The sequence below is a fragment of the Camellia sinensis genome, chromosome 14, assembly GCF_055761805.1.
Source record: "Camellia sinensis isolate YWXY chromosome 14, ASM5576180v1, whole genome shotgun sequence".
Taxonomy (NCBI): Eukaryota; Viridiplantae; Streptophyta; class Magnoliopsida; order Ericales; family Theaceae; genus Camellia; species Camellia sinensis.
In genome coordinates, this window is record NC_138974.1 from 20,475,084 (window position 1) to 20,495,995 (window position 20,912).

The following is a 20,912-nucleotide window of genomic DNA, read 5'->3' on the forward strand; positions in this document are numbered from 1 at the left end:
TTTGAACCTAGATCTTGGGATCTCCAGTCAACTAGGTTGGGTTGCCGTTGTGGTAACTCTTATTTAATAGGCTTTAGTCCCATTCCCCTCGATGAATTCTCAACTAACTCTCTTGCTAACCCTTTGGTTAGTGGATCCGCTATGTTGTCTTTAGACTTAACATATTCTATGGAAATAATTCCATTGGAGAGTAGTTGTCTTACGGTGTTATGTCGACGACGAATGTGTCGTGACTTACCGTTATACATATGACTTTGTGCTCTACCAATTGCTGATTGACTATCACAATGTATGCATATAGCAGGCACCGGTTTTGGCCATATTGGAATATCTTCAAGGAAGTGGCGAAGCCATTCTGCCTCTTCCCCTGCTTTGTCTAAAGCTATGAATTCAGATTCCATAGTAGACCTAGCAATACAAGTCTGTTTGGAAGATTTCCAAGATACAGCCGCCCCACCAAGAGTAAAGACATACCCACTGGTGGACTTCGAGTCTCTAGTATCCGATATCCAATTTGCATCACAGTATCCTTCAAGTACTGCTGGATATCTAGTATAGTTAAGCCCAATGTTACGAGTAAATCGAAGATATCTTAGAACCCTTATCATTGCTTTCCAGTGTTCTACTCCCGGATTACTCGTATATCTACTTAATTTACTTACTGCATAAGCCATATCTGGGCGGGTGCAGTTCATCAAGTACATTAAGCTTCCAATAATTTGGGCATACTCTAATTGAGAAATACTTTCCTGTACATTTTTAGAAAGATACAAATTAACATCTACAGGAGTTCTAGCAAGATGATCATCATTTTTGCTGAATTTGTCAAGTATTTTCTCAATGTAATGAGATTGTGACAAAGCATATCCTTCTGATGTTTTGGTAATTTTCATACCAAGAATTACATCAGCAATGCCCATGTCCTTCATGTCAAAATGTTTATTCAACATTTTCTTGGTAGTTTTAATCATATCATTATTACTACCAATGATGAGCATATCATCTACATAGAGACATACAATAACATAACCTTTGTCTGTGTTTTTAATGTAAACACATTTGTCACACTCATTAATTTTAAATCCATTTGACATCATTGCCTTGTCAAATTTCTCATGCCATTGCTTTGGCGCTTGTTTTAAACCATATAATGATTTAACCAATTTACACACTTTCTTTTCTTTCCCTGGAACAGAAAACCCTTCTGGTTGTTTCATGTAAATTTCTTCATTTAACTCACCATTTAAGAAAGCGGTCTTAACATCCATTTGATGAATTTCTAGATTGTATAGAGATGCAATGGCAATTAGCATTCTTATGGATGTTATTCTAGTAACCGGTGAGTACGTGTCAAAGTAATCAAGACCTTCTTTTTGTCTAAATCCTTTGACTACAAGTCTTGCCTTGTATTTGTCAATTGATCCATCCGCTTTCATTTTCCTTTTGAAAATCCACTTATATCCAAGAGGTTTACAACCTGGTGGTAAGTCCACTAGTTCCCAAGTGTGATTTTGCAAGATGGATTCAACTTCACTGTTGACAGCTTCTTTCCATAAAGGAGCTTCAGGACTGGACATAGCCTCTTTAAAAGTTAAAGGCTCATTTTCTACCATATATGTTAGAAAATCTGGACCAAAAGATTTTGAAGTTCTAGCACGTTTACTACGCCTAGGTTCCTCTTCTTCATTTTGATCTAACTCTTGTTCTTGATCATGTTCTTGATCATTACTAGTAATAGCATCAAAAGATCTTTTCTTATTACTAGTCTCTTGTCCAATCTTATTCGGAAATACATGTTCAAAGAACGATGCATTCCGAGATTCAATAATAGTATTTACATGCATTTCGGAATGTTCTGATTTATGAATCAAAAACCGATATGCACTACTATTCTTGGCATAACCAATGAAAATGCAATCAATGGTCTTAGGACCTATCTTAGTCTTTTTAGGACTAGGAATAGCCACTTTAGCCAAACACCCCCACACTTTTAAGTATTTGTAGGATGGTACTCTTCCATGCCACAATCCGTAAGGTGTTTGATTCACTTTCTTTCGGGGTACTTTATTAAGTATATAATTAGCAGAAAGTATTGCTTCCCCCCACAAGTTCTGAGGTAATCCAGAACTTATTAACATGGCATTCATCATTTCTTTTAAAATCCTATTTTTCCTTTCAGCAATTCCATTTTGCTGAGGTGAGTAAGGAGCAGTGGTTTGATGAATTATTCCATGTTCTTTACAAAACTCACCAAAAGGTGATTCATATTCACCACCTCTATCACTTCTAAGTTTCTTGATTTTCTTACCAAGTTGATTTTCTACTTCATTCTTATATTGAATGAAAGTTTCCAAAGGTTCACCCTTGGTTCGAATTAAATAAATATAACTATATCTAGTATAGTCATCTATAAAAGTGATTACATACTTTTTTCCACCTCTGGTTTGAATTGATTTAAAATCACAAATGTCACTATGAATTAATTCAAGTGGTTCCGTACTTCTTTCAATTGAATGAAAAGGAGTTCTAGATAATTTTGCCTCAACACAAATTTCACATTTATGATTTGAATCAATGTCAAATTTAGGTAAACATTCCATATTAATTAATCTACGCAAAGATCCATAATTAACATGTCCTAGTCTACCATGCCATAAATTTGAAGACTCAAGCAAGTAAGAAGAAGATGTAGTATTATTAATAACTGAGGGTACAACGGTCATTACATTTAACTTGAAAAGGCCATCAGACATGTAACCTTTCCCTACATACATCCCATTCTTAGTAAGTACAAATTTATCACTCTCAAATACTAGCCTAAACCCATTCTTACTCAACAAAGATCCGGAAACAAGATTCTTGCGAATGTCCGGTACATGCAGCACATTGTTGAGAGTGAGTTCCTTTCCAGATGTCATCTTGAGTACAATCTTTCCTTGTCCTTCAACTTTGGAAGTTGAGGAGTTGCCCATAAAGAGTTGTTCACCATTATCCACTGAAGAATAAGATGTGAACATCTTTTTGTCGGCACAGATATGGCGAGTAGCACCAGTGTCCACCCACCATTCTTTAGGATTTCCGACAAGATTTGCCTCGGAAACAACTGCAGAAAGATTGATGTCATCGACACCATTGGAAATATTGTCCACTTCAGTCATGTGGGCTTGAGCAGGCTTCTTGCTTGTTCTTCTTTTGTTTTTGCCTTTGCTACGGCAATCTTTGGCCCGATGTCCCTCTTTATCACAGATGTAACATTTGCCATTAAACTTGTACTTTTTATTTTCCTCTCCTTTAGAGCCTTGTGATGAACTTTCTCCAGAAGACTTTCGTTTCTTGGTTTTTGAAGCATGTTCCACCACATTTGCCTTAGACTCCATAGGAAGCTTACCAGCCCGCTTTTCAGAATTGCGGTTGTCCTCCTCAATCCTCAAACGCACAATCAACTCGTCCATAGAAATTTCTTTGCGCTTATGTTTGAGGTAGTTCTTGAATTCCTTCCAGCCTTTTGGTAATTTTTCAATTAAGGCTGCAACTTGAAAGGATTCACTGAGAGACATACCTTCTGCGTGAACGTCATGCAGAATGAGTTGGAAATCTTGAGCTTGGCTGATCACAGTTTTTGAATCAACCATTACAAAATCTAAGAATCTGCCAACCACAAATTTCTTTGAGCCGGCATCTTCCGTTTTGTATTTTTTCTCCAACGATTCCCAAAGTTCCTTTGCAGTCTTGATTGGACTGTAGACGTTGTACAATGTGTTGTCAAGTCCGTTCAAGACGTAATTCCGGCAAAGGAAATCGGCATGTTTCCAAGCATCAACCGCAGCAACCACTTGCCGGTCGGTTTCATCCTCTTTCAGGATAGGAGCATCTTCACGGAGGAAACGAGCTAGGTTCAGAGTTGTAAGATAAAACAACATTTTCTGTTGCCATCTTTTAAAGTCAGTTCCTAAGAACTTCTCTGGCTTTTCACCGTGATTTACCGGTACTGTTACAACAGGAGAGGGGGTTGGCGTCATTGCAGCCACCACAGTAGTACTTGTTTGGGCATTCGTTTCAGTAGCCATCAATTCTAATATATAAAACAAAAGTATAATTAGAATTTACACTACACAGAAAATTAAACCAAATTCACAGAATTAAATTCTGTAAAAATAAAAGAAACAAGAATGTAACTTTTATTTTCCAATTAATTTGAAAATAAAATTAAATTTTATTTAAACAAATTAATTCCACGCAGAAAATTAAATTCTGTAAAAATAAAAGAAATAAAAAACTATAACTTTTATTTTCCAAATAATTTGGAAATAAAATAAAATTTTATTTAACCAAATTAATTCCACAAAAGAAAATAAATTCTGTAAAAATAAAAGAAATAAAAAACTATAACTTTTATTTTTCAATTAATTTGGAAATAAGATAAAATCTTATTTAACCAAATTAATTCCACACAAGAAAATTAATTCCGTAAAATAAAAGAAATAAAAACTATAACTTTTATTTTTCAATTAATTTGGAAATAAAATAAAATTTTATTTAACCAAATTAATTCCACACAGAAAATTAAATTTCTGTAACACTTCAATAATTAAAATACTGAAACAGAATTTTAATTAAAGAAAACTCAGAAAATAATTTCTAAAAACCAAAATTAGTTTTCTGACAAAATTCCACAAAAATATATTCTGAATTGTTAATGACACCAGTATCGTACTACTAGTTGTTGTCAAAGAAAAGAGACAGTGTATTACTACTATCTGTCAAATAGCATATAATCACTATTTGTTTTTCCAACCAGAATATTATTTCGTAAATTCACAGAAAATAATTTTTCTTCCGAAATTATTTACGAAGAATGAAAAAGGAAAACAAACGAAAAATTCTGTAAACAGAATAATTCGAATCTGTCTTAAGATTGTTGGAACAATCTTCTGTGTAAAATAAAAAAAACTTGAAATAAATTCAAACAAAATAAATAAATAACATACCGGATTTATTTATCGAACTCAAACAAAATTAAGACCAAGTCGAGTGTGTGACACTCTGTCCTTAAGACATATTCGCCCCGCTACGGTGCTTACGGTTGAATGGCGTCTATCTCCCAGGATACAATGATCTTCACAAATTTATAGAAGCACTTCAAATAAATTTGTTCGGCGAACCAAACCTGTGATCTATACTCTCTTTAATTTATTCTAAAACTAAATATGAAGAATAAAGGACGCAAGAGAGCAAAATGAAGGCAAGGAAAATGAATTTTCGGAAAAATCAAAATTGGAATGGGGCTGCCTTTATATAGGCTTTGTTGGCACCTATTCAAATTGAATTGAAAAGGTATGAAGAAGGGACATACCCCTTCATTTAAAATAAAGAGACACCATGAAAGGTTTGCACCCTTTCATTCAAAATAGAGACCCTTCTTTTAAAACAAAAAGACACCATGAAAGGTTACACCCTTTCATTCAAAATAGAGTCTATTTCAATTCACAACTACCTCTTTATAAATTTATAAATTTTCCAACATCTCTTCCAATATATCCAACCAAACATGGAGGAGCTACATGAAGTTATCATTGTTAGGCTTGCAATTTGGTTGAAATCTACATCCAGGGATTTCCATTTTTCAATCATTGATTTTATGTATAACCTGGTGCAAATTAGATTTTGTTTGGGTAGGAGGTTGTAATGTTGTATTGCCATTGAGGTTTTGAGGGGTTTGAGTTGGAAACTCTCTAACTTTCTTTTGGGGCTTTGAAAATTCACATGATTAGTCTTGTTATGGATGCCAATCTAGTTGGGATGCCTAGCTTGGACAATGATGCAAATTCTTTCCAAGCTTTTGTACTTATATTGTTTTAATAAAATATATCTATGTTTGCGGCTCAAAAAAAAAAAAAAAGACCAATATTGAATATAAAATTTTATAAAAATAAAATTTATTTGTTTAAGCTATACGAAACAAACAATTTTTCAATTTGCGAAACTATCCAGTAAAACTTAGAAATTTCTTAGTTTTTTTCCAGTATTAATTTAGAATATTATTAACTTTTGAGAATTTTTTAAATTTTTTCGAGTGTTAAAATTGAGAATATTATCAATTTTTTCAGTTTTAAGTTGATAATATTCTCAATTTTAAAACTAAAAAAAACTTATATATATATATATATTTTTTTTTTTTACTTTTACACAGAAATATTCCATATAATTGTGTCGTCAACTAAGAATTTTTTTAGTTTTATTAGTTCCGTAATTGAGATTGTAGACGTCCCCGAACGCTCCGAGAGGGTGAGTCCCATCTTGTCCATTTGCGGTCACTACAGCTCGGACTCTCAAATCGTCACGGTTCTTAATCTTAAACCAAAGAGTCCAAATCCGGCAAATCGTTTTGAGAAACAGATTTTTTGAAAAGAAGTGCCAAACATGGACTGCTTCGCCAGATACAGAGTCGCCACCTAAATATTTTTTATGGGGGAATTTAGGAAACCCTGACTCGGTGCCGAAGGCCACATGTCCGTCATCACCAAAGTTGTCTTGGCTCGGGAGCTTGGGTATGATCAGGGAAGGTCAGCTATGAGCACCCCCTTTCGCCCGGTCCGAAGACCGGCCTCTACTAACCATGATATCCGATTTTGAAAACGTTATGTGTTCTTATTCCGGTTATTAGCCTAGAATTACTATGTTATGCGCACAGCAAACAAGTATAGACTAGATTGCCTAATTTGGAAACAAGCATTGCATATCCATTTGTTTTGAAAAGCGCTTTGGAATTTGCTACTCGCAAGTAGGCTAAAACACGGATTTCAACGAGTTTTTCCAACTCAAACAATCCAACCTTCACCCACAGGCATTCAAACAGTTTATCTCATATAAGCACTTAGCCACATGGTAAGCATACTATCATGGCAACATTCACACGCATGCAATATGCTAAAGCGAAAATTCTTACATCGTACTCCGTGCCAAAACAATAAACTAGTTAGCAAACATGCATGTCCTAGTTTATGTTAAAATGACTAATGCAACACAAGCAAAATGTGATTAGGATAGGCTCGGCTAATCTACGATGACATGTGAAATGCTACAACTAACACGTATATAATTTGGAAATTGAAATACAGATGCAGTTAGAATGATGTGCCGAGCCCGGTGCATGTAAGACAAATGAATGAATGCACGCATGCATTGCATGAGGTATGCTGATTTAAACGTGCCCTAATACTAACCATCAAAGCAGGTAAATAAAAGGGAAGAAAGAAGTGGGGATTGGAAGACATACACACCACTCACACACACTTATTACAGATTTGCCCTTGCCCGAAGGGACCAAATAAATAATACAAATTAATTACGCAAGCTAATTAAATATTACAAATTTCCTAATCAGCTAACAAACTAACTAAGCGAGGAAAAATAGTAAACCGCCTCGGGAAGAGAGCCCAATGCAATGTGTGCTCGGGTCCTGCTCGTAAGTGCACGGCCATGCATAGTCTGCCTCTGTTTTCCCTGCTCTGCCTCTTTGAAGACTGCCAAAGTCTCAAGGATGCCTCTCTGGATACTGGAAATCACCACCGGCTGAGTAGAATTACCACCGGCAGTGAATTGTGGTCACCGGCACAAAATGAATCCATCGGCTGGTGATTTACTGCCGGTCGGCAATGTATACTGCCGGTCGGCAAAGAATGCCTGCAGAACCTGCAACTCACAGCAGCAGAGGACAGAACTTGCATGGCAATACAATTCAAGCAATGTATGCACCAATCATGTCCCTTATCATGTTAGTGACTCAAAGGGACATGCTCCTTAGTTCTCGGACCATCAATCGCGCATTTTCATGCGTGATGGCCCAAGGGACCAAGTGTGCACATTTTGATGTCAAATGAAATGCAAACCAAACAAACGAACCAAGGCCCAATTCCTATCACCAAGTCAAGGAACAAGGCATGCATGCAAGATGCAATGCAACCTAGGCATGCAAGCTAAGGATGCAACATGGCATGGCAAGACACTTATGCAAGCATACAAGCAAACATGGGGCAATACAAACTGATGAAAAGGTGGACTTATACATGATTTTAGGCAACTCTAAATAGGCCTAAAACAGTGGCCATAGTGCTATAAAATGAGGGCTAAATGACATGTAAACATGCATGCACACAAGGACCAACACTTAAGCATAAAAAGGCAATTCTCAAGCACACTTGAAAAGGGATATCATGGACAATTAGCATGCAACATAAGCTCTGAAAATCATGTTACAAAGGGTATTAAGCCAATTAAACAAGACAAACAAGGCATGCAAACGAAACCAAAAACCCAAGGCAAGCCAAGAGGCTTAAACCAAGACTAAATCAACCAAGCCTTACAAGGCTAAGAGGACTTAAAATAGGTCTAGTGCAGACCTAAACAACACCCAAGGGACACCTAGATGGCATCTAAATGGCTCAAAATCAAAAGCATGCACAATGACCAAAACATGGAGCATGCAAGTCAAGCTTCCAAAGCTTCAAAGAGATGTCCAAAGCAAGCATACAAGCGTGTCAAAGGGACTGAAATTATGCTATAAATGATGCCAAATCATTAGAATAAAGCAAGTAGTGCATGCTACATACTCACACACTTGAAGCCAACAAGCCGAAATGCAAAGGGGGCCTATAATGCATGCCATGGCCGACCCAAACAACTATGGACAGACCTCTAGCATGGCAAAATAAGCACACAAGCTTCACAAAACTAGACCTAAAACATGCTCGAACAACGGTTAACAACCTAAGGCATGTTAAGGCCTAAACATGGCATTACAAGGTAGATATGCTAAGCATGCATGGTGTACCAAAACCAACACACAACAAGGTTATATCATGGCATAATAAGCATGGAAAATAGCCAAGACATGATCAATACACACTCTAACATGATGCTCCCTCAAGAGGCCAAAAACGGTCCTTTTTAAGGACAACAAGGAGAGGGGGTGACCCTCTCCTCCCTAGGACCTCAAGGCACCATCCTCACCTCTGAAATCCCTCAAGATTTCAGTGGTGAGGAGGCTCAAACATCAAGGTCCCAGAGCTCACTCAAAATAGCACAAAATGGGTCCTTTCAAGGCCTAAGAGGGGTCAAACTCCTCCAAACCACAAAACACTCTAAACAAACTATTTAGAGGGCCTAAAAATAGAACTTTTTTGTCTTATACAATAAGCACGAAAACAGCTCTAAGATAGGTAGAAAAGCAATGCAAAAATGGGGAATAAAAGGGAAGTTTCTCACCCTTGTAGATCACCTTCACAAATGATGCTCCAACAGCCCTCCTTGGCTTGAATCCAGCTCCAAAACACCAAAACCAGCCCCTTAGAACCTCAGTAGCCAAAGGAAGGTGAAACACTAGGTGTTTGTGTGCAATAGTATGGACTAAAACACAATTAAACACACACAAAGGTAAAAAGAGAGAGGTATAGAGATAGAATGTGTATGGATCCTAACCCTAGAACTCAAAACCCTAATATGGCTATCTAAACTCTCTTAAGTGTCTAACCTAAAGCCAAGAGGGGAGGGCTCCTCTTATAGAGGAGCCAATCATGTAAAGCTTACAAGGTAAGCTAACAAGGAAGCCATTCCTCCATACACGTGTATGGAGGGGAACAAAATGCCATACAGCTGTCCTAAAATATCTACAAAAGCAGATGAACAGTAGTCGGCTGGCCAAAAATGTCATTTTGACAAAAATGACTGCCGACCAGCAACAAAGAGTGCCGACTGGCCACATACATTGCCGATGGCAACAAAAACCAGCCGGTGGCCTCTAGCCACTGCCGGTGGTGTGTGGGGATGCCTCACAAGGCATTCCCTGCCCCTCCAAGGCAAAACACAAGTGTTTGGTGCAAAACCAGACACAAAACGGTCGAGTTCGGAGATCCTGAGGCAGGGCGCGTAGCCGAGACCTCCGGGAACTCCAAACGAACACAAACATGGATAATCACCGAGTGTTCAAACGGTGACGTCCAAGTCTTGAGGACGGTCGAAAATGGGGTGTCTACAGAGATATTTCTCAATTTGTTTATGTATGTTTATATGTGAAATAGATACTTTAAAATTTTAATTTATGGTTAGAAAATTGTAAACTAACTTATTTTCTAATTTTTTAAATTGAGAAATTTCTTCAACTGAAGCATTTTTCAAATAATAGGAATCATATATTTTAGATAAATTTCATAGTTATTACAATTTAATTTTTTTAATTTTTGGATGAAATTTATAGATTTTTAGTGTAACTTCCTCAATTTTGTATGAAATTTTATCTTAATAAACTCAACCAACTCCATATATTTTATAAGAAAAAAAAGTAGACTAAAGTAAAATTGTTATTTAAGTAATTTATGAAAACTTACTATTAAAAATTGTTTAAACTGTAAATTTATAATAAAAATATATTTTTATTTTTATATAATTTTATATTTAGTAGTCTTATTTGGTAGATTTGGTTGTGTTGATTCTAAATATATAAATTTTATTAAAAATAAATATATATTATAAATTATGATGTTTTGAATTTATAAAAGTTAAAATAACTGTCACATAACCATACTCTTTTATTAACAATTACAAATGATGACCAACCATTATTTGAAGGGTAATTTCATCTATTAAAAATTAATAGGACTTGAAGGAGTAAAAAATCTTATCTAAGACTGAATAGAATATAAGTTCACAAAATGAGACTTTTGCGTAAACGCCCCATAATTAGTTTGAGGAGCAAATACTGGATTTAATTCAGTCCCAAGTTTAATGGATCTTTACACAGAACTCAGTATTTTGGGCATATCTCGTTCATACAACATCGAATTGAGATGAATCAAGCTGCATTGGAAAGCTAACTCAAAGGGTTATAAATAATTATATAATGATATTTTCTCAATTCAACCATATTGGAGGTAAAAACTCAAGACACATTTAGGGAAAAAAATTGAAATTATGTACACAAGACAGATTGCATGCATCAATTTTGAAAAATCATATCTCATTCATTTCAAGTCCAAACCATCCACTACAGCAAAATTAATTTTTTACGGCACCACATCAACGACATACAATAAATGCACGTCGTAGTTTTTCACTTTTACGACTTGTTTTTTTGTACGTCGTAAATACTTTTCTAACCACGGCGTGTCTATTGCGTAGGCTATGAATGGTAATAACGATGATTTTTTTATGACTTGTAATACACGCCGTAAATAATAAAAGTTTTTATGACGTGCGTATGGCGTACTGTTAATATATCAATTGCACACGACACACATACGCCAGTCGTGAAAATATTGAATATTTTCACGGCATACACAATGCCAGCAGTTAAAAGTATTGCACTTTTTACGACGCACACATCGCTTGCCACTAAAAGTATTGTTTTTTTACGACACACAATGCATGTTGTGAATTGTATGATTAAAAAAAAAAAGAAGCACCAAAATGAAATTTGGGGTACCAATCACCAAAAATATATATATATATTAGAAATTTTTTTTCCCAAAATAATTATTTTGCCTTCCTCTAATCAGAATAGAACATCACAAGGTTTCAATCTCTCTCTCTCTCTTTGATTGATGATGAATGTCGAATCAATTGCTAGGTTATCAGGATCATCTCATCTCATCTCTTCGGTTGTATATCTGAAATCAAAGGTATCTATCGTCGTCTCATGCTTCTATTATCTTCTTGGTCGTGTATCTGAAATCCCTAATTCATTCTCATCCCTAGCCCAATCCTGCCCTAGTCTCTTTCACTTCTCTCTCTCTTTCAACAGCCGCAACACCGTGTGCAGTACCCAATATTCGACGAAAAAAAAAAAAAAATCAAAATACACAACTATTTGGGTTCTAATGACTTCTAATCATAAAGGAACATAGAAATGGTGAAGAGAGACGGTTCGAAAAGGGACAGTTTGAAGTCAAGAAGAGAGAACTGTTTGGGTTCTAATGACTTCTAATCATAAAGGAACATAGAAATGATGAAGAGAGACGGTTAGAAAAGAGACGGTTCGAAGTCAACAAGAGAGGGAGAAGAGAGAGGGTTCAAAGAAGGATTTTGGGCATTTTGATCTAGAAGGGTTTCAATATCTCTTTGGAGACTTCAACTTGGTTCAGCGACGACAACAATTGGTACAATCTCTTCTCTTCTCTTCTCTTCTCTTCTCTTTGTGTTTCGTTGCTTTTGGTTCAGTTTTGGTTGGTCGTCTTCGACCTGATTCTGCAACCCTCCAGTCTTCGACCCCTTTCCCATCACCAAAAAACAAAAACCCACTTCATCTCCATCAATTTCAAGCATACCCATTTCAAAAAATTGTTTTCAAAATCATCAAATCAGATATCCATCTCTTGTCCTCCTCTGTTCTACTTCTGGGCATTGAAAAGATCAATCTTTTCTTCATTTTGTTTTCAAAATTATTGAATCAGCTATGAATCTCTAGTTCTAGGCATTAAAAAGATCAATGTTTTGATTCCTTTTTGTGTGATTTTGAACTCAGATTTGTGTAAATTGAGTTATTTTTTTGTTAATTGAACACAGAACAACTTGCTCTCTCGAGTTTTGAGAAGTTTATCTCATTACCTAGAGGTAGATTCTTATCTAGACTAATTCATGTTTATAGAAAGATTCTGAAATTTGATTTCTGTAGCCCATAATTATACATAACTAGTTTAATTATAGTAAGGAAAATCATCTACAAACAGAGAGTTTTTATACCAAAATCTTGTTCAGAATGATGCGAGATTGACATTTTTAAAAAATAAAATAAAATTATAAACCAGAATAACAGGCATTTTAGCTTGAAGTGAAAGGAAAATAGGACACATCATTCTTTACCCTTAGAGACAGTGTTTGGTTCACTTGAATGAAAATGGAATGAAACCATTGCATATTTGATCCCTTAATTTGTCACTGGCATCAGAGGCTTTCAAGATATCTGAAAGAATTTTTTTTTGTAAGTGAATCAAACCATCGCATATTTGATCCCTTGACTTGTCACTGGCATCAGAACCCAACATCTTTTATGCTTCATGTTCCATTTTTAATATGAGAGATTATTTTATTAATTAATGCTTCTCTTAAAAAAATAAATTGAATAACAGTTTATTGCTTTGTACAGTGATTAACAGTTTAACAATTTTAATTGCAAACCTCAATTCAAAACTTCCCCCAAATGGGTTTATTGGGGTTCTCTCCTGTGACTTCACTCCCTACTCTTTTTACAGGTATGGAGGTCATATTTTGAACAACAAAACTCCATTTCTTATGGAGTCAATTCTCATAATAAGGAGTATCAAGGAGGTATAACCCTTTCACAATGCATTTAACAACATGGCATTGGACTACCTGTTGAAATGAAATTATTTCATTGTGTTGTAGAATATATCATTTGAGTATAGTTCATTAAAGATGGCATTTGCAATGAGCCTGTTTTGTTCTTACTTAGCAGTGGGTCACTGTGCAGTCACATACATTGGTGCACTGAAAAATGCAATTACCTCTTGAACAGTTCTAAACAAGGATTGTAGAAACTTATTTAAGATTTGTTTCTCTTCTTTTGTTTGAACTTGGGGTTTACTTGGTAAGGATTACTTTTGGTCATTATTTATAGATGACTCTAGTCTAAACTTCATGTCCATAACGAAAGTCCTATAATAGCTTCGTCTATGAGAAGGCAATAAAAGCTCATTGTTCTGGAGTTGCTTCTCTCAATTCAACCTTCGTTTATCAAATTTAGCAGCATTTGATTGGAGTTCACATTTTACAGTTCCTGAACTTCTACAAGCCCAAGTTAGAGAATTGAAGAAGACTTATCATGCTAACCATACATAACAGTGCTGCTAGTTGGGATTCCCAATGTTGGCAAGTCAGCCCTGGCCAACTCCTTGCATCATATGTTGGGCGGATTAGTGCTGCGGGTACTTCAACCTTATTAAATCCTATTATCCATTATTAATTTTCTAATTAAAAAGTTTGATTTAGAAGAACTAATTTTCAAGAGTCTTTTTTTCGTTAAAAAAAAATGTATTTATGGTCATTAATTTGGTGGCATATTTTTATTTTTAAGAGACTGAAAAGTTGAAACATGCAACAGTAAGTCTGCTGCCAGGGGAGACAAAAGATATCAGCAGCTTGAAGGTGTGTAATCTTTCTTTCATCTATGCCTATATTATTAGAATTGTTTGGGTTGGGAATTATAGCTAATGCATTCCAAATTCTCTTGTTATTTCATCTTCTCTAAAAAAATGGTCATAAGAGAAGACCTTTGTTATGTTGAGGTTTTTCAGCATGTCTCTTTTCTTTCAGCTTCCTTTATCTGTATGTGTTTATCATGTAATAGCTGAGGTTTTGCCTCCAGAGATTCTTGATGCTGAGGTGCGTTCGAAACTTGCTTTAACAGGTATGGTTAATAAAAAATTCTCTCTTTCATGATCAAACAGGGTGAAAAGCAATGTGTTAGGGTTACTCTCTTAAGCCACACAAATTCTCTCCCGTTTGGGATTGGTTAGATAGTTGAGATCTTTAGATTTTTCAGCAATTCTACTCTGATACATGATTTAAATTTGAAATGCAGGAGCTATTAATGACTGTTTAATTGGGGAAGCAGAACCAGCTCAATATTTTTTGGCTATCCTCAACTTGAGTGATGAATACAAGCAATGGTCAAAATTGTCTACCACTGCGAGTGAAAAATTATCAGATGACAAAGTCGAAACTTTAGTTAACTCCGAGTTGGACAAAAGACGGAAGTAGTATGCCACAGATCACACACAGGTACAAACATTTTAGTGATCAACTTATCATGTAATTTGAACAATTTATATTACTGAATAGGGAAGACAAGTAAATCTTTACAATGTTTCTTTTTTTCCCATGTAAATCATTTTCTACAGGGAATAGAAAAATAAAAGATTGTCTTCTAAAATCTAAAATTGGTAAATGAAGGATATGACTCTCTTCAATAGAGAAATGTGGTAAAACAACTTCAACCCAATTCTTAATAAACAATAAATAGGAGATCAACTAATTTCCGAAAATCACCTATGATATTCCAGTTGTCATCACAAAAATAGTTTTTGATTGGGTTAATGGGATGACCAATTGAAAATGACTGCCCTCTTGGGAAAACAAAATGAGCAGTGGAAAGCCCCACTGTGTTTTCAAATTTATCTGTTTTGCCAAACAAAAGACTTCCAATTTTAAGTTTTCACTAGGAGCACTTCATTTTACCTTTTGGAAGGAAGCAAAGAAATTACTAACGAACTTAAAGGCTTACAGTATTATTTTAGTTCTTGTGGTTAGGTGCTTTATTGCTCTTTCTTCTTACATTTTTCGACATTTTGAGTTTGGGGGGTGGGCATGGGAGATTGATAATATAATTTTTGGATGAGGTAGAGTGAAAACTAGTTGGATCCATAAGCTTGAGGTTCACGTAAGATTGAGCAGCATCATGCTGAAAGCACAACAAAACACATATATAATAGATGGACCTTTTGTTACCAGAAGCAATATTGGGTGGAAAACTTGTTTTTCTGAAAGGATGCTTAAGAAATGGGGAGCCTTTTGCTTCCAAATATGACAAGGAAGTGTGTTTTAAAACCAAAATGCTCATGTTTCCCACCTGCGCCCCTTGTGCATCACTACGGAGGGAGAGAGAGAGAGAGAGAGAGAGAGGGAGAGCAGGTGTGCATACTGCTGCAAATGAACGAAGCTTCAAGTAAAGCTCAGCTTGTTTATTATTTATTTAAATACACTACAAGAAATTACACTTTTAGCGACTAAATTTGGTTACTAAAATTAATTTAGTCACCAAAAGTCAGCCCTTTGGAGACTAAAATTTGAATTGGTTGGCAATGTTTTATATTTTAGCTACTAAGATTTTTTAGTAGCCGTATATTACTTATTGGCGACTAAAACATAATTAGTAGCTAAAAAAATGACCCAATTAGCGACTAAAAAACGGTTAGTCGCTAAAAATAGCCCAATAGGCGACTAAAATACAATTAGTAGCTAAGAAGTTACGCAATAGGCAACTAAAAATGACTTAGTCGCTAAAAAATTACCCTATAGGCGACTAAAAAAATTTTGGTCCCTAAATGTATAATCTTTAGGTACTAAAAATAATTTAGTCGGTATTAATTTACTTTTAGCGACTAAATTTTAGTCGGCGATAATAATTAAAAAAATTTAAAATTGGTCTTTAGATTTTGGAGGGAAATTAATTGGCTACTGAAGTCGTTAGTCAGAAAAACGTCTTTATTTATTATTGGCGACTACAAAAATTGGTCGGGAAAGAAAATAAACTAGGTTTAAAAAATACACTTCCACACGCTCAAACTCTCTCATACGTTTGTCTGTCTCTCACTCTGTGACTCTCTCTCTCTTTCTCTCTCTCTCTTTCTCACTCTCTTACGCCTCTGCCCTCCTCCAGCTCTCTCTCTCTCTCTCTCTTTTGTCTCCATCGTCGTCGGGTACGGGAGCATCACCGCCATCGAACACGAGCACCACCGTCAATCCACCATTGGAGCATTGCCCCAGGTATGTCCTCCCTCTATTTTTCCCTCTCTCTATCTTTCAGTCTTTCTTCCCCTAATTTTAGCCTCTAGGGTTTTCTTCTTCCATTTGCATACCTTCACATATACCCAACCCAAACCCCAAATCAATGGGGTTTCTTCTTCTAAGGTATTCTGCTCTGTTTTGATCTTAGGATTGTGAGTTTGATGGCTGCGTTTGTTCTTGTTTATCATTTAGACTTTTATTTAATGCTTCTGTTGTATTTTGCTGCTTCTGCTGTATGTTAGTGCTTCATTTGCTCATTTGTTTGAAATCTAATCTAATTGCAGGTTGGTAGTGTGTGGCTTTTGACATGCTAATGAAGGGGCATTTTTTTTTTTTTTGGTACTTAATATGATGATGATTGAAATTTGAGGATAATAAAAAACTTGAACACGAACCATTCCATACCATTCAATTCAACCATGGCGACTCAGATTGCAAAATGCCTGGTCTCCGTACTGATAGCAGCTCTGTTCTTGACACTGGCGAGCTCAAACGCCCCTTTCATCGTCGCCCATAAGAAGGCCACTCTCACCAGGCTTAAGTCCGGTGTCGAATGTGTCTCCGTTTCCATCGACATCTACAACCAAGGATCTGCGTATGCGATTCCACCATTTCCTTTCTCTTTAGTCTTTTTTGATCTCTATGAAATTATCTCTAGATCGACTCAGCCCTTCCTCTTGTGTTTTCCAAGAGATATTGTTTTCATGTTTGCATTGGATTCATGATAGTGTCATTTTATTTACCGTGAGTGAATTTGTGATGATCTTATATGAGATTAATTATGTTCTTTGATTGCACAATTTGCATATTCATTTTTTGGAGGATGCTGGTTAATTTAGCTGTATACTGTTTCTGTTTTATATTCTAACTAACTGTCCATGTTTATCTTCTTACGGAGATTGATTGTGATTTATTTTCTTATTCACTAATTTTACTAATTCTAATTCTTGTACATAGTTTATTTTTATAAAAGAAAAGAAAACAAAAATGCCTAGGAAAGCTTGATCAATACTTTAAAATTGGATATCAAATTTTACACAAGTTCCTTTTTGAAACCTCTGTTTTTATGTGAAAATTATTACATAAAAACCTCAGTATTCTTTTCCTTGGTAATAGAGTTCATCGAGAGTAGTGATCATTTCTGTAAGTTGCATTTGCTTGCAAACCTAAAATTAGCATTTGATACTTGCCTAAGGAACAAAGATACTTTTTGCTTTTTCATCAGAGGCAAATGTTCAATTGACAATTGTAGTTATGGAGCCAAATATATTTAGTTGCATGTTATGAGTTGATCATGTTTCTTTTTTCGTATTGGGTTCATTTTTCTTACTTTGTTGTCATGACTATTTGATATTTAAAAAAAGGTTTGATCAAAGAAAGGGTATTGGTTTCATTCCTACTACACATTGAAAATTTTACTTCTTAGTATTTAATGGATTCCTGTGTTCAAAGGGTTCTAAGTAATGAAAGTTAATGTAAAGGAGAGACTAATTTTTGTTTTATTACTCGTTTTTACTTTTTGTGGTAGTAAAAATGATATGAATTTATTAAATTTAAATAAGCATATTTAACTGAGCATATGGCCCTTGACAGAACGAAATAGCAAAAAATGATTTATGTAGTCGACTCCACCTGATTGGGACACAACACAAGGTTTGGTACCATTGGCTCCTAATATCATTCTTAGCAATTGACTATCTCTGGCACACAATAGAAGATATTGATTGTGCTAACAATATGCTGGGACCATCAACCAGTATGCCTTTGGTGGTAGGAGCATCGTTACTAAGTTGTCCTATCCAAGTTTCATTTTCTCTTATTGAGTAACTATTTGATTATAAAGATTTAAATTAATGCAATCTGATCTATTTGCAAACTATGATCACACGGTTAACTTTTCAACCATTTCACTTCGTGGAATGTGTTGTTAATGCCTTATATAAGATCCTTGTTGATATTTGGTACTCTTTCACTCTCTCCTCCTAATAACAACTGCTGACTTTTCTTGGGTGTAATTTCATATTTTTCTTGATTACATTATGCCCTCTTACACTTTGGTATTTTCTGTTCATTATTGTATTGTATCTTCAGGACTGCATATGATGTAAGTCTAACTGATGATAGCTGGTCCAAAGATGTTTTTCACATTATCAGTGGAAACACTTCAATGTCATGGGAAAGGCTTGATGTGTGAGTTTCACATTCTACAAAGACTCCATATTCCAATTTGTTGAATTAATATCTTTATTTTTATCATGCTAACTTGTATAATCTGCAGTGGCGCTCTTGTATCGCATGCTTTTGAATTGGAGTCCGAAGTACTACAAGCACTGTTCTATGGTGCACCAGTAGTTATCACATTCCGCATCCCACAAAGGCTGCTCTACAGGTTTGGCATTCTAGCCATTTCATTTGTATATATAAAAAAATGTGTACACATGTATTATCTGTTTAATGTGAATGATTTGAAATCTTTTCACTGTTACCATTTTCAGGAGGCTTATTCGACTCCAATTCTTCCTTTAGATATCCTCATAGACAGACCTCTGGTGAAAAAGTTTGAGTGGGTAGGTCTCTCTCAAGTGATAGATTTATCAATCAATTTCTTTATAGATGCATTGTCCCTTGTTCACTTAGTGACATTCTTGTGTTTTTACATGGATTGTGGTTGGCGTTGACCAAATTTTCTCAGGCTAAGGTATGTCCTATTCTTGTTATTATCCCTTTTTTTTTATATTATTATTATTATTATTATTATTATTATTATTATTATTTTATTTTTATTTTTTTTTAAGTTTTGAACCGCAGGATACAGATAGTTTTATAACTATAGCTGTTTTTTTCTCATTACTATTATGTGCACTTGCATAAGACAAATTAGGAGTGCATATGCTAGAGGTTAGTGAATTAATGAGCTACATGTTACAAATGGAGTAATAGTGGGACCAACATTGGGTGAACAAGAAGATGGAGCAAAAAATATAAATAAAAAAACGAAGTATTGCCAAAAATCAAAGTTTATGTTAAATATAAAAAATCAAAAAAGATATATTTGGGTTGTCCAACATGTTTTGTTGTTTTTGTTTTCATTTATTTTCAAGAGATATCTTTGTACTATTAGTCATGTATTTATATCCATCTTATCGTCATATATAAAAGCACTCTTGAATGAATTCTAGGACTTCTGCAGAACTGATCGACTTTTCTGACTTGACTCTATCTGCAGAGGTTGTTGGCAAAGTATGGATCCTTGATTTCTATGATCTTCATTATGGCTTCGTTTGTCTACCTGGTTGCAACCCCATCAAAATCTAATGCTACAAAAGGAGGCAAGAAGAAGTGATAATCAATAAAGAGGCTAACACCCTTGGTAGCATCCATTAGCAGGTCAACTATTAGCTTCAGTTTGAGGCAAATAGTTCGTCAAAATCTAGTGTTTGAAATTCCAGTTATTATTAGGATTACTTTTATAGCAACATCAATTTATTAGCAACATCAAATAGAGCAACTAGATTTATATGTTGTATGTACTCAGATTGAACATCAAAAATTTTATTTCATATATATTCGAGTATGGAAAACTAATGATTAATTTGAAAAGATTACTTAATTTAGAGTTTTATATGTTTTTTTTATAATTTTAAATTGGCCAATATATAGTCAATACTAATGATTATTACTATTATTATTTTTATTTTTGCAGATGGTTTTTGACGTACAAATGTGGATATAACTTTTTTTGACAAGTACAGAAGAGCATTGTTTTTATATCTCCGTCTGTATATATAGTGGTTCATACAAATTAGTTTTTTGGCGTGGTAAATATCCAAAATTTGGCCTGATAGAAATTAGCATTGGACGTGGTACAAATTAGTTTTTGGGGCGGTATAGAATAAATTTTTGGTGTGGTATAGATTTCCTTTTGGATATTAAATTTGGTTAATCCTCTATTATGTATGGAATTAAATTATTGGGGTTGGATTATACTTGGTTCGTATGGAATTTGTATTACATTTAGAATTGGACGTTGAATATAAATTTTTTGGATGGTTAGAAGTGAAATGTGTGCACGTTGTTGAATGGTTGATAATATATTCAGTATTGATGGATTATATTGTTTATACAGGGTACAAGTTGCACTAATAATCGATACAGGTGGTTCAGAAATTAAATAAAATAAAAAATAATAATAATAATATAGTATTCGGTGACTAAATATGTTGGTAGCCAAAAATGTAAGCAAATGTTTTGGTGACCAATAATTTAGTAGAAAAAATAACCAAATGGCTTTTTGCGACCAAACCACATAGTAGCTAAAACAAATCAGAATGAGGGAA

The 20,912-nt window shown here is 34.9% G+C and overlaps 1 pseudogene across 1 annotated transcript; it reads left to right on the forward strand.

The window, feature by feature from the left end:
* Window positions 1–11,519: 11,519 nt before the first annotated feature.
* LOC114298229 (uncharacterized) lies at window positions 11,520–20,631 on the forward strand (annotated as a pseudogene). The gene is made up of 13 exons (XR_014351396.1): window positions 11,520–12,149; window positions 13,242–13,317; window positions 13,784–13,934; window positions 14,084–14,154; window positions 14,323–14,416; window positions 14,591–14,790; window positions 16,860–17,170; window positions 18,667–18,765; window positions 18,854–18,964; window positions 19,071–19,142; window positions 19,268–19,273; window positions 19,802–19,962; window positions 20,279–20,631. The product of XR_014351396.1 is annotated as an uncharacterized LOC114298229 (transcript).
* The last annotated feature ends 281 nt before the right edge of the window (window positions 20,632–20,912 follow it).